At 30.4% G+C, this 12514-nt stretch overlaps 1 long non-coding RNA gene across 1 annotated transcript; it reads left to right on the top strand.

Moving 5' to 3' along the window:
• The first annotated feature begins 1083 nt into the window (after positions 1–1083).
• Positions 1084–3609, top strand: LOC127720576 (uncharacterized). The gene is made up of 3 exons (XR_007990877.1): positions 1084–1322; positions 2512–2621; positions 3491–3609. It is a non-coding gene; the product is annotated as an uncharacterized LOC127720576 (long non-coding RNA).
• The last annotated feature ends 8905 nt before the right edge of the window (positions 3610–12514 follow it).

Genomic DNA, 12514 nt, shown 5'->3' with positions numbered 1-12514 from the left:
TACTGACGTTGTTTATCATCTTAATAACGTGTTAATGTGTTCTTTTATTTGTCTTTGTAAATAACGAATCTGAACAGCGCACGCCGAACATATACTTGAATGAGGTTCATTTAAAGGTCCCGAGGGTATCCAACAACAAAAAAACAATGGGACTAACAAGTTTAGTGATTGTGACATTGGTTGGAAATAGTTTTTAAATCGTAATACAAAACATTATGATAGTAAATAGCCATGCATATATTTGAAATATGTGACGTTTGTGCCCCGCCTTCATAACACAAAATAGCTACTTGTTGAAATACAGATCAAAATTTCTCAGATTTTAGAAAAGCAGAGACTCCATGCATATTGAACAGTATTGCAAAAAAAAAATATATTGCATTTTGTCGATATAACATTTGAGATTTCTCGTCTCGAAAATGTTTCGTCAGAAATTTGAAACTATCTTAAACTATATATCTGCATTTGTTGTAAAATTGACAATAAAGTTTACTACATTACATGCTGAATATATAAATGCATTTTTCAAAAATATTAAATTAAATATTATCCCGTAGATATTTTATAATATAAAAAAATAATATTTTCTTCAAGTGGTATTTTATATTTTAACAACATTTAAAGTAAATATTTTCCAAATATCCAAAAAACATTCTGCAAAAAAATGTTTTACAGAAAATGTAGTTTTGCTATTTGCATAAAATGTTTTATAACGTAAAATTAAAATGTTTTACATAAAACATCTGAAAAATATCAGCTAAATGTTTTCTATAAAATATTCTGACATACACATTACTTAATAGTCTTACTGATATTTTATTCAACATTTTACGGATATAAAAATAACATTTTATTTAAACTTTATTCAAAACCCCACAAACAACGTTTTGTGGAATTAGCTCGTTTTTGTTAGGATAAGATATAGTACTACATTTCATCAATATCATGACAAGCAAGATACAATGGTTGAAATCCTTAATTGATATCTTGAAGATCCTTGAAGTCAGATTTTATTCCTTCTTATATTAAAATTCAAAAGAGTCAACATTAAATTAAGCAATAATGTATTAATAAACAATCACCTTTCTTTAATGTTTATTCATTTCGTTCGTGTATATTTTAGAAATTAAGAAATGAAAACTGTAACTGTACTAAGTTCAATTTTCGTATCGTTTATATGACTTACGGAAAACCGACCATTTCCGGAATCGACTTTTGTTTTATCACCGGAAATGATTTTGAAATTTGAATTTCGAAACGAAGACAGGATATCAACAAAGAGAGCCAAGAAAATTGTTTGCTACGCGATATATACTCACTTGGTAAGAATGATTAATCTGTTAAGATGAAACTTGCGCATTCATTGTGTGTGTTCAATCATAATCGGAACCAAATTACATCTGTTTCTGGAGGTGCGGATCAAGGTTTTTAAAAAAGGGGGCCCCCTGCCCAAGGCAAGCAAACGTTTGGAGTGATACTTGTAAATAGTCTTATACATTTATCTTATAAGTAGCTCCATAAGGGGGTCGGGGCCCCTAAATCCGCCACTGTTCAAGCATCTACGTACACCAATTATGAATTTGTTCATTGATATAAAAAAATTATATATAAGGATATGTGGCTTGTGTGTTTGATTGCCAATACACCTTATCGCTATTTGTCCGCCATTACTGGCCATGGACATCACAAAAGTTCCCATAAAATATTGACGTCATATTAGAAAATATTTGACACCACAATTGAAGTAATACACCTTATCGCTATTTGTCCGCCATTATTGGACATCACACAACTGTCACAAGTTCCCTTAAAATTTTGACGTCATCATAAAAAATATCTGATGCCACAATGGAAAAGTGATTGTTGTTTGACGTCAAAAGTTAAAGCAGGATAGATTCTCGGGTCAAGCGGGAATAGCGATAAGGTGTATTATTGTATGACGTATGCTGACGTAAAAAGTTCAAACAGGACAGATTTCCAAATACTGAAATAGAGATAAGGTGTATGAGACAGCTATCCACCAGAATTTAAATGACTTGGATAAAAGAAATTATAGGTCACTGTACGGCTTTCAAAACTGGGAAAACCAATGCCATATAGTCCACTTTGAAGCCTTGAAAAACAAATGTTAAATTTTTCTCAACACAATTGAAACAAAACAACTAACTGCCTACATTAAATACACATTATGAAAAAGAAATTTGACAGACTTAAACCAACAACAACTATTGCAATAAGCATGACTCAATACCTTGTTTCCGAGGCACACAAACAAGTTACAATAACACTAATATAAGCACCATTTGAATATGGAGATTTTTTTTCTAGTAAAATCAGTGTATGTATGTATTTGCAAAACAGTAAATTAAATTTCCCTTAACAGCTTAATGAACATTACAAAGACTATGTAAGACTTCAGTACAAGCAAGATAATATAAACTGTTGCTTAAAATTATATTTATTGCTTCATACACACAATGTACATACAATGCATCTTTTATTTTTTAACAGGAGCTAAAAGAAAAGCCACAAAGGTCAAGTTCAATATGCAGGTTTACAATTTGGAAGTGGCGCAGGTTCTTTGGAATGTCTACAACCTTTCAGGAGAATTTTTTTTTGAAGTAAGATTTTCATACAGAATTACTGTTATTCCATATTTAATTCAAATATTTAGCCTAAACAATGCATTACATTCAAGATTTAGGGCATACAATACAGAAAAGATATCTGGATATTTGAATAAATTATTTTTTTTTGTGACAAAATAGAAACAAGTTGTTTATTTAAATCAATCTTTTAGTCCAACAGTGTGCTTTCATAAACAACATATTTGCTTTCCTTTGAAGTATTTCAAATACATATAAACAACTCATTTAATGACATCTGTGTGTTTCTCGGAAGTTAAGTTATATTATTATCATCATTGCGAAAACAATGCATAACACTTCGATAAGTTATTATGTGCCTATAGTATACTTCTAGGACTGTATCATATGCCCTTAGATACAAATGACAAGTTATAAACTATGTCACTCTACAGAGTTTAACACTTAAAAAGGACAATAAGATGTTTAATGACATTATGTAGCAGGGCTTTTAAAGGCCCCTACATGATACAATGCATTTATTGAAAACTAAAAAAAAACAAGAAAAACAACAGCCTGGTTTATACAAAACAATAAAAGAAAAAAAACATGATAGACAACAATCAACGAGTATAATAAAATAAGACTCTTGACTGGACACATATCTAGTCTTAAGTTCTTTATGTGTTTTTTTTTTAATAACTAAATGAAGTTCAGCGTGGCATATTGCTCTCTCTTAACACGGTCAGCCATTTATCGTCCCCTTCCGACAGACTATCATCGTTATTTGTTTCAAAACTTTAAAGGGGAGGGGATGTATATCCTTCAGGCAACGTGAATCGTTCTATAATAAAGGAATGTGCAAGAAGTTTATATATGAATGTAAGATAATTTTTTTTTTTCAGAAGCATGGCACAGAAGAAAAAGATATAAGACACTACAAGACATTCCAAGTGATTCTGAATAAGACAATTGATTGACTTTTTCAATGTATTCTTAAATAAATCAAATAGTTGATGTAAAATGGTGTTTTGTTCTCATCTCGTCAGCCAATTATCAATGATAATTGACTCAAGATGTAACCCTATTAGAAGTGTAGCGTTTTAGTTTAGAAAGAGAAGTTGTATTGAAAATTCCGAATTTGGGACACAAGTTTTAGTCAATGTAACTTGAACTTAAAAATGTGTATAATGTTTGCATAATGTCCAATGGCATATATGTCATGCATGTTCAGGTTGACATATGCATGATGTGTATAAGATAGGTTATAAAAGTTTAGAGTGAAAAACTAAACATTATACCATTGTGGTTGGAACTTGGACTTTCTTGCACTGTCTGTCGTCTGTCCACCTATATGTGTCGGATTTTGTCCAACAAATATTTTCATCACTGTTTTTCCCAAAACTGCTGATAAAGATGAGTTCATATTTAATGAGCTGATTGATAGTGATGAACTGTGATGTGTGAACATTTTTGTATCTGGCACCTGTTTCCTGTTTACATTGTATTTCAAAATGTTGAATGTTCTCAAATTTTTCATTACTTTAATTAGTAATGCTGATGAACAGAATGACTTCATATTTGGTAAGTGGCTTGACCATGATGAGTTGTGTCTGCCATTTTGGATGTGTCAAAATTTGTAGATACTTCTTGTTTTTAGAGACTTTGAATTGTGAATTTCATATGCTTAGCAAAACAACTGATTTATTCTTGTTTGTATATAGAATTAATCACTGTGTATAAATTAATTTAACTAATGATTTGTTATTTAAAGAAGCAGGAAACTCAATCAAAAGTACAGATATTTTTATATTGATATGATCAGATATCAACCAAAAACATCTTCTTAAAACATTTTTAGGCACAGTCTCACTTGCAAGAAAACATCCAAAAAACATTTTTATAACATTATTTGATGTTCATGATGTTTTTCAAACGTTCAGAAAATATTTCTAGAAAATATTTTTTAAAAGATTATCAAAATGTTTTATACGCCATTGTTTTTCACATTATCATGATATTTCTTTACAACATTTTAATTATATTATGCAAATATTTTAGAAATATATTAGAAAACGTTTTAGCGATATATATTCTACAATACATTTAATGTTTTTCTCACGTTTTCTTGTGATATTTTCATGACATTAGACACAACATTTTAAAAACATTTTAAAGATGTTTTTGTGTTTGCTGGGATTGTATTTTTAAGCAGCGTTCATAATACAAAATAGCTTCTTGTTGAAATACAGATCACAATTTCTCAAATTTTCAGAACCTCCAGGCATATGGAACTTTTTTTATTGCAAAGTTTACTACATTACATGCCGAATATAAAAATACGTTGTTTAAAAATTTTGACTGAGCTGAATTTGTCATACTAAGCGTTGAGTTACAGTACGGGTAGAGACCTATTATTATGGATGTCTTAATCCGTCTAGATGTCAGACTGGCCGGACAGTTGTCTCAGTGTAATTAACACCTGCTGTGATATTAACCTGTACAATATCCGAGTGGAAGGTCGTAAATCAATCTGTACCAGGTTGATTAGAATTAAATTTTACCTGTATAGATATTTTAGTATCTATGGAGGATAGATAATAAATGTAAAATATTGTTTTGTATTCAAAGAAAAAATTACAATATAAAATAAAAATAAAAATGTAATATCATGAATATGGGATCAACTTTTTTTTAAATTGAAAATGAAAGAAAGACGATTTTTAACAATGTACGTACTGTAAAAATGTGTTGCCAATTATAATAATTGTGTTTGTGCCAATAAACTATTTGTATTTGTATTTGTAAACCGTAAATATTTCATTTTATTCAAAATTATAACAACCAGGACTGTTTTCAATCGAAGTTTTAATCAAAATGTTGAGACATCAATCCCGTAAATTATACGAGTTTTCGTTGATGGTTCCCATATTTCCCCCTTTTAACGTCCTGTTCCTTAAAGTAATTAATAGAAACAAAATTTTAAGTATAAGGCCAACATATCGTATTTATAAAGTATATAAACAAATTGAATATAGGCATTGTGAATAAACTGTTCTTTTCCTTACGATACCACGTTCCCCGTCGGAGCCTCTACGTCTATTCATACCTGTCAATCATTTCTCGCAAGTAAAACAATTTGGTCAGCCAGATCATCCGTGCTTTCTATTTTGACATATATTTCCCGTTAATCTCTTTGAAACAATTGTTTTTTTACAATATTTATAACGCAGTGATCATCTTTCGATTCCTAGTTTTTATATAAAAAAACACTTTTCATATGCACGTCAATATTCTATGATCCAGCATTATTTTAAATTTTGTTTGTTAATAAATTTACATATAATGGAAATAACAGATTTGTTGACACTCGTTGTATTATAACAAAGATATTGCCTTTCTATTTCCATGTTTGAAATTTTAATGAAAATCGTGTTTTTTATAAACATATTTTACGAATTGTGTCAATCAATACACGAAGATCAAAGTTTTACACTATTCTCGATCAGCCGTCTTTACTTTTGCGTCGTATTTCTAGCCATTCTCTAAAGCTCTCGCAGTCAGTAAGATTTTGTAAATCGATGTCGGCAGTTTAAATTGTATAATTCCCGAACTTTAAAGGAGGTGTCCGAAAATTATTTAAATAGGAATCTGGGTGTTGACTAATAAATATAATAAATAAAATAGTTAAAGAAGACTAAAGCTTGTTTTGTTTATAATTACAAGGATTAAATTTTCTATTCTGGTAAATCAATTATTAATGGATCTCGATCATGAGCCTCAAAACTAACCCACAATACTGCCAATCGTTACGTATCAAATTAAATCATGAATGGATTTTCCCACGGTCGGTCAGTAAGGTCACCTGTGTTCACTGTTACGATATTTCCCGCCATATGAAGATCACGTGCATTTGACAAAATTAATCCCAGCTATTTTTAGCATTCAACATTGTATTGTGAGTGAAGTCAAGTTCAAAGTTCAACCACATGCTGTTGATCACTGATAAGTGTATCATGGAATTGTCTTTTCACGGCAAATATTTTTTTTAGATTGGTGTCAAAAATACAACATACAAGTTAACATGCATTGTGCGTAAATTAATATTATGCAATTAAGAGTCAATGCAGCACCATAAAATTATTTAAATAGGAGAAATTGCATTTCTTTAAAGACTACAAATCATAGTAAATATTTAATTAACTGGTCATCAAAAGATTGAATGCTTCTAGTTTTAATGTCCATTCATGTCAGTGGCAATTATTTCATGCATATTTAACAAACACAGAAATATCAAAATAAACCTAATCCCCGAGAAATATCGTTATCTTCTTCTAGTGTTATTATTTGCGTACTACTTTAGTTATATATCACCAACTTTCGGACAATATTTGTTTACAGTAAAAAGTAAATTCACAATTAAAAAGAATCACCTAACTACTAGTATACAAGTATTGCTCACTGTAATTATTTTTATTTCAGAACTGACCCAACGCAGACTGAAAATTAAATACAAATGTAGTGTTGTCAAACTAAAACGTATGCAGCAGCACTTTGCACATCATTCTGCTAATCAATGGGTTTACGTGGAAAATAAATCAGTAAAACAAAAATAACCTTCCAGAAATTAAAAAGAAAAAATTTTAAAAACTGTATGCCAACAAATACGAAAAAGATACATAACAAAAAAAAAAACAGGGAACATAGAAAATAATATTTTGAGGAATATAAACAGCATTTGAAATACAAAATGCCATAATTAAAAAAATAGGCTATTTTTATTAAAACAAAGTTGTTTCCAGTACTTCACCTGTAAAAATATTTTATGTCAAATACGATGTAGAACTAATCAATAAAGTGACTGAGAGGTTTAAATCACAGGTAACCTGATTTTGAAATCAGTGAAGCGTAATAATCTTGTAGCACGGATTGAGATGAAAGGACAATTATATTACGGTTCACACCTGGATCTGTTGATTAATGACCATACTACCTACCATAAAAAAGTCGGATTATTCATTTCCGACATGTCCCAGTCCGTTATTTATAGTAATAAGTCTCTACCCGTACTGTAGGTCGGTGTTAACGAAATCTATTTTTTTTTTATTTTGCCTGTGAGTACGTTATATTTGTTATACAGTATTTTGCTAGAAAAACAAAGCATTGACCACACACAACACAGTCCGATAAACTTAGAAAACAGGGGGGAAAAAACAAAAACGATGACACCATTAAAACGCACTAAAACCAACTAGATCAAATCAATCAAGGTTCCAATTTTTATTCATGTCTTCGATTCAAGAACTACTGGGACTCGCAAATGTATGTATGATATGCCGTTTTTTTTTTTTTATATTTCATACATGGATTTCATCTAAAGAACGTTTCGCCAGAAATTAGATACAAATATTTTATTCAAGCATAGATCATAATCCCTCGAATATTTGCATGCAAGCACTACTGCTATCCATAATAATAGGATCGAAAGGTACACAATATTCTATGCTATTCTAACGTAGTAATATTGAATAGCTATTTATTCAAGTACTTACAATAATTCTTCCGTTTCTAGAACATCCGAGAATCCCTTTTGCAGTTGACAATATTGCCTGTATCAATAGATCATACGACAATTCTCGTCTTCATAATGTTTTGCTAGCAATTCCACTATATCCTAACGAAGTACAAAAATAGCGATCAACAGGTTTCTTATAGGTCTGAAATTTTAGAAAAACAGAAAATCCAGGCATATGGAACAGTATTGCAGAGTTTACAACATTACATGCCAAATATAAAAATGCAATGTTCAAATATTGACTGAGGTGAATTTGTCATACTATGTTTCATATCTAAGCATTAAGTTAGTCAGTGTCAACGAACTCTCAGAATGTTTTTGATTTTGTCCTACAGTACGGTATATTTGTTATACAGTAATTATGCTAGACAAGAAAATGACCACACAACACAGTCCGCTAATTTTGGACAATGGTGAAATGAAAAACAAACGCGGACACGACACCATTAAAACGCACTTAAACCAACAACATGATCGATGGCTCCAATTTTTATTCATGTCTTAGATTCTAGAACAAGATCGAAGGCTCCAATTTTTATTCATGTCTTAGATTCTAGAACAAGATCGAAGGCTCCAATTTTTATTCATGTCTTACATTCTAGAACAAGATCGAAGGCTCCAATTTTTATTCATTTCTTAGATAGTAGAACTTCTGAGACTCGCAAGAATTGCAAATGTATATATGATATGATTTTATTTTTATATTTCTTACATGGATTTCGGTCTAAAGAATGGCCGCCAGAATTTCGATACAAATATTATTCAAGCATAGATCATAATCCCTAGGAGATTTGCATGGATGTTCTCCTACTGCTATGTACATAATATGACTTCCATGATATTCTAATGTAATTCCATGATAATCAAATAGCTATTTATTCAAGTACTTACAATAATTCTTCCGTTTCTAGAACATCCAAGAATCACTATTGCAGTTGACAATATTCCCTGTATCAATAGATCATACGACAATTCTGTCTTCATAATGTTTTGTCGAAACCCTAAAATAATGGAGTACAAAACTAGCGATCAACAGGTTTCTTTTGGATTCTTTAACAGAATCACAAGACTCGCAGGCATGTGTTTATAATCTGACTTCTTTCGATATTTCAAACATTGATTTTCGTATTAAGAATGTAATGTCCAAAATTCAAGACTATCTCAATGTAGAACTATCTAAAAGCTGATATAGTTCTAATCAGCATTCATAAATACAAAATAGCTTCTTGTTGAAGTACAGATCAAAATTTCTCAAATTTTAGAAAAACAGAAACTCCAGACATATATGGAATAGTATTGCAAAATAATTCTTCCGTTTCTAGAACATCCGAGAATCCCTTTTGCAGTTGACAATATTGCCTGTATCAATATTTTAGAAAACAGAAACTCCAGGTATATCGAAAAGTATTGCAAAGTTTACTGCATTTCATGCCGAATATAAAAATTCTTCGTTCAAATATTGAATGAGCTGAATTTGTCATACTATGTTTCATAAATAAGCGTTGAGTAAATCGGTGTTATAACTCTCACATTTTTTTTGATTTTGCCCTAGAGTACGGTATATTTGTTATACAGTAATTTTGCTAGACAAGAAAATGACCATATAATACAGTCTGCTAAATTTAGACAATGGTGAAATAAAAAACAAAAACGATGGACTGATTTTAAGACAATGACGAAATAAGGACACCATTTAAACGCACTTAAACCAACAACTAGATCAAAGCAATAAAAAAGCTCCAATTTTTATTCATGTCTTAGATTCTAGAACTACTGAGACTATGCTTTATTTATATTTCCTACATGTATTTTCGTCTAAAGAATGTTTCGCCAGATATTCGATTTAAATACTTATTTAAAAATGGATCATAATCCCTAGGAGATTTTCATGTACTCCTACTGCTATGTACTTAATATGACTTCCATGCTATTCTAAAGTAGTATTGTCGAATAGCTGTTTATTTAAGTATTTACAATAATTCTTTCGTTTTTAGAACATCCGAGAATCCATATTGGAGTTGATAATATTGTCTGTATCAATAGATCATATACGACAATTATAATATTTTGCTAGCAATTCGACCCCATTTTAATGAAGTACAAAAATAACGATCAACAGGTTATTATAGGATTCTTTAAAATCATCGCAAGCTTCGTAGGCATTTGTCTATAAGATGATTTCTTTTAATTTTTAAAACATGTATGTCTAAAGAATGTGAAGCCTTTCAAATTCAAAACTATCCAAATGTAGAATTATCTAAAAGCTATTGTATTTTTAATCATCATTCAAAATAGAAAATAGCTTCTTGTTGAAGTACAGATCAAAATTTCTCAGATTTCAGGCATATGGAATATTATTGCAGTTTACTGCATTAAATGCCTTATATAAAAAATCATTGTTCAGATATTTTGACTGAGCTGAATTTGTCATACTATGATTCATGTAAGCGTTGAGTTAGTCAAAGTTTACAAACTCTCTTAATATTTTGATTTTACCCTAGAGTACCATATATTTGTTTCACAGTAATTTTGCTAGACAAGAAAATGACCATACAACACAGTCCGCTTGACTCAGATAATAGTGAAATAAAAAGACAAAATCGAGGACACCAATAAAACGCACTTAAATCAATAACTAGATCAAAGCAATATAAAGGCTCCAATTTTTATTCATGTCTTTACGAATATTGTAGAATTACTGAGACTCGCATGGCTTGTTTGATATGCTTTATTTTTATATTTCTAATAAGATTTTCGTCTTAAGAATGTTTCGCCAGAATTCAGAAACAAATACAAATAAGCATAGATTATCATCCCTAGGAGATTTGCATGCGAGTACTATTGCTATGTACACAATATGTTATTTTAATGTAGTATAACCGAATAGCTATTTATTAGAGTATTTACGGTTTCAGAGTTCTTCTGTTTCTAGAACATCCGAGAATCCCTTTTACAGTAAACAATATTGCCTGTATCAATAGTTCATACGAAAATTCTCGTCTTCATAATGTTTTACAAGCAATTCGACCCTATCCTAAAGAAGTACGAAAATAGCGATCAAAAGGTTTCTAATAGGATTCTTTAAAAGGATCGCAAAGACTCGAAGGCATATGTTCATAGTATGACTTATTTCGATTTTTCAAACATGGATTTTCGTCGTAAGAATGTAATGCCCGAAATTCAAGACTATCAAAGAATAGTTTCTTTCTGATCATATACGACAATTATAATATTTTGCTAGCAATTCGACCACATTTTAATGAAGTACAAAAATAACGATCAACAGGTTATTATAGGATTCTTTAAAAGCATCGCAAGCCTCGTAGGCATTTGTCTATAAGATGATTTCTTTTAATATTTGAAACATGTATGTCTGAAGAATGTGAAGCCTTTCCAATTCAAAACTATCCAAATGTAGAATTATCTAAAAGCTATTGTATTTTTAATCATCATTCAAAATACAACATAGCTTCTTGTTGAAGTACAGATCAAAATTTCTCAGATTTCAGGCATATGGAATATTATTGCAGTCTACTGCATTAAATGACTGATATAAAAAATCATTGTTCAGAAATTTTGACTGAGCTGAATTTGTCATACTATGATTCATGTAAGCGTTGAGTTAGTCAAAGTTTACAAACTCTCTTAATATTTTGATTTTACCCTAGAGTACCATATATTTGTTTCACAGTAATTTTGCCAGACAAGAAAATTACCATACAACACAGTCCCACTTGACTTTGATAATAGTGAAATAAAAAGACAAAATCGAGGACACCAATAAAACGCACTTAAATCAACAACTAGATCAAAGCAATATAAAGGCTCCAATTTTTATTCATGTCTTTAAGAACATTCTAGAATTACTGAGACTCGCATGGCTTGTTTGATATGCTTTATTTTTATATTTCCTAATAAGATTTTCGTCTTAAGAATGTTTCGCCAGAATTCAGAAACAAATACAAATAAGCATAGATTATCATCCCTAGGAGATTTGCATGCGAGTACTATTGCTATGTACACAATATGTTATTTTAATGAAATATAACCGAACAGCTATTTATTAGAGTATTTAGAGTTTTCGAGTTCTTCCGTTTCTAGAACATCAGAGAATCCCTTTTACAGTAAACAATATTGCCTGTATCAATAGTTCATACGAAAATTCTCGTCTTCATAATGTTTTACTAGCAATGCAACCCTATCCTAAAGAAGTACAAAAATAGCGATCAACAGGTTTCTAATAGGATTCTTTAAAAGGATCGCAAGACTCGAAGGCATATGTTCATAGTATGACTTATTTCGATTTTTCAAATATGGATTTTCGTCGTAAGAATGTAATGCCCGAAATTCAAGA

The sequence above is a fragment of the Mytilus californianus genome, unplaced genomic scaffold (genome assembly GCF_021869535.1).
Source record: "Mytilus californianus isolate M0D057914Y unplaced genomic scaffold, xbMytCali1.0.p SCAF_11, whole genome shotgun sequence".
Lineage (NCBI taxonomy): Eukaryota > Metazoa > Mollusca > Bivalvia > Mytilida > Mytilidae > Mytilus > Mytilus californianus.
Note: the sequence above shows the minus strand (reverse complement) of the source record. Positions and strands in the feature narration are given on the sequence as shown.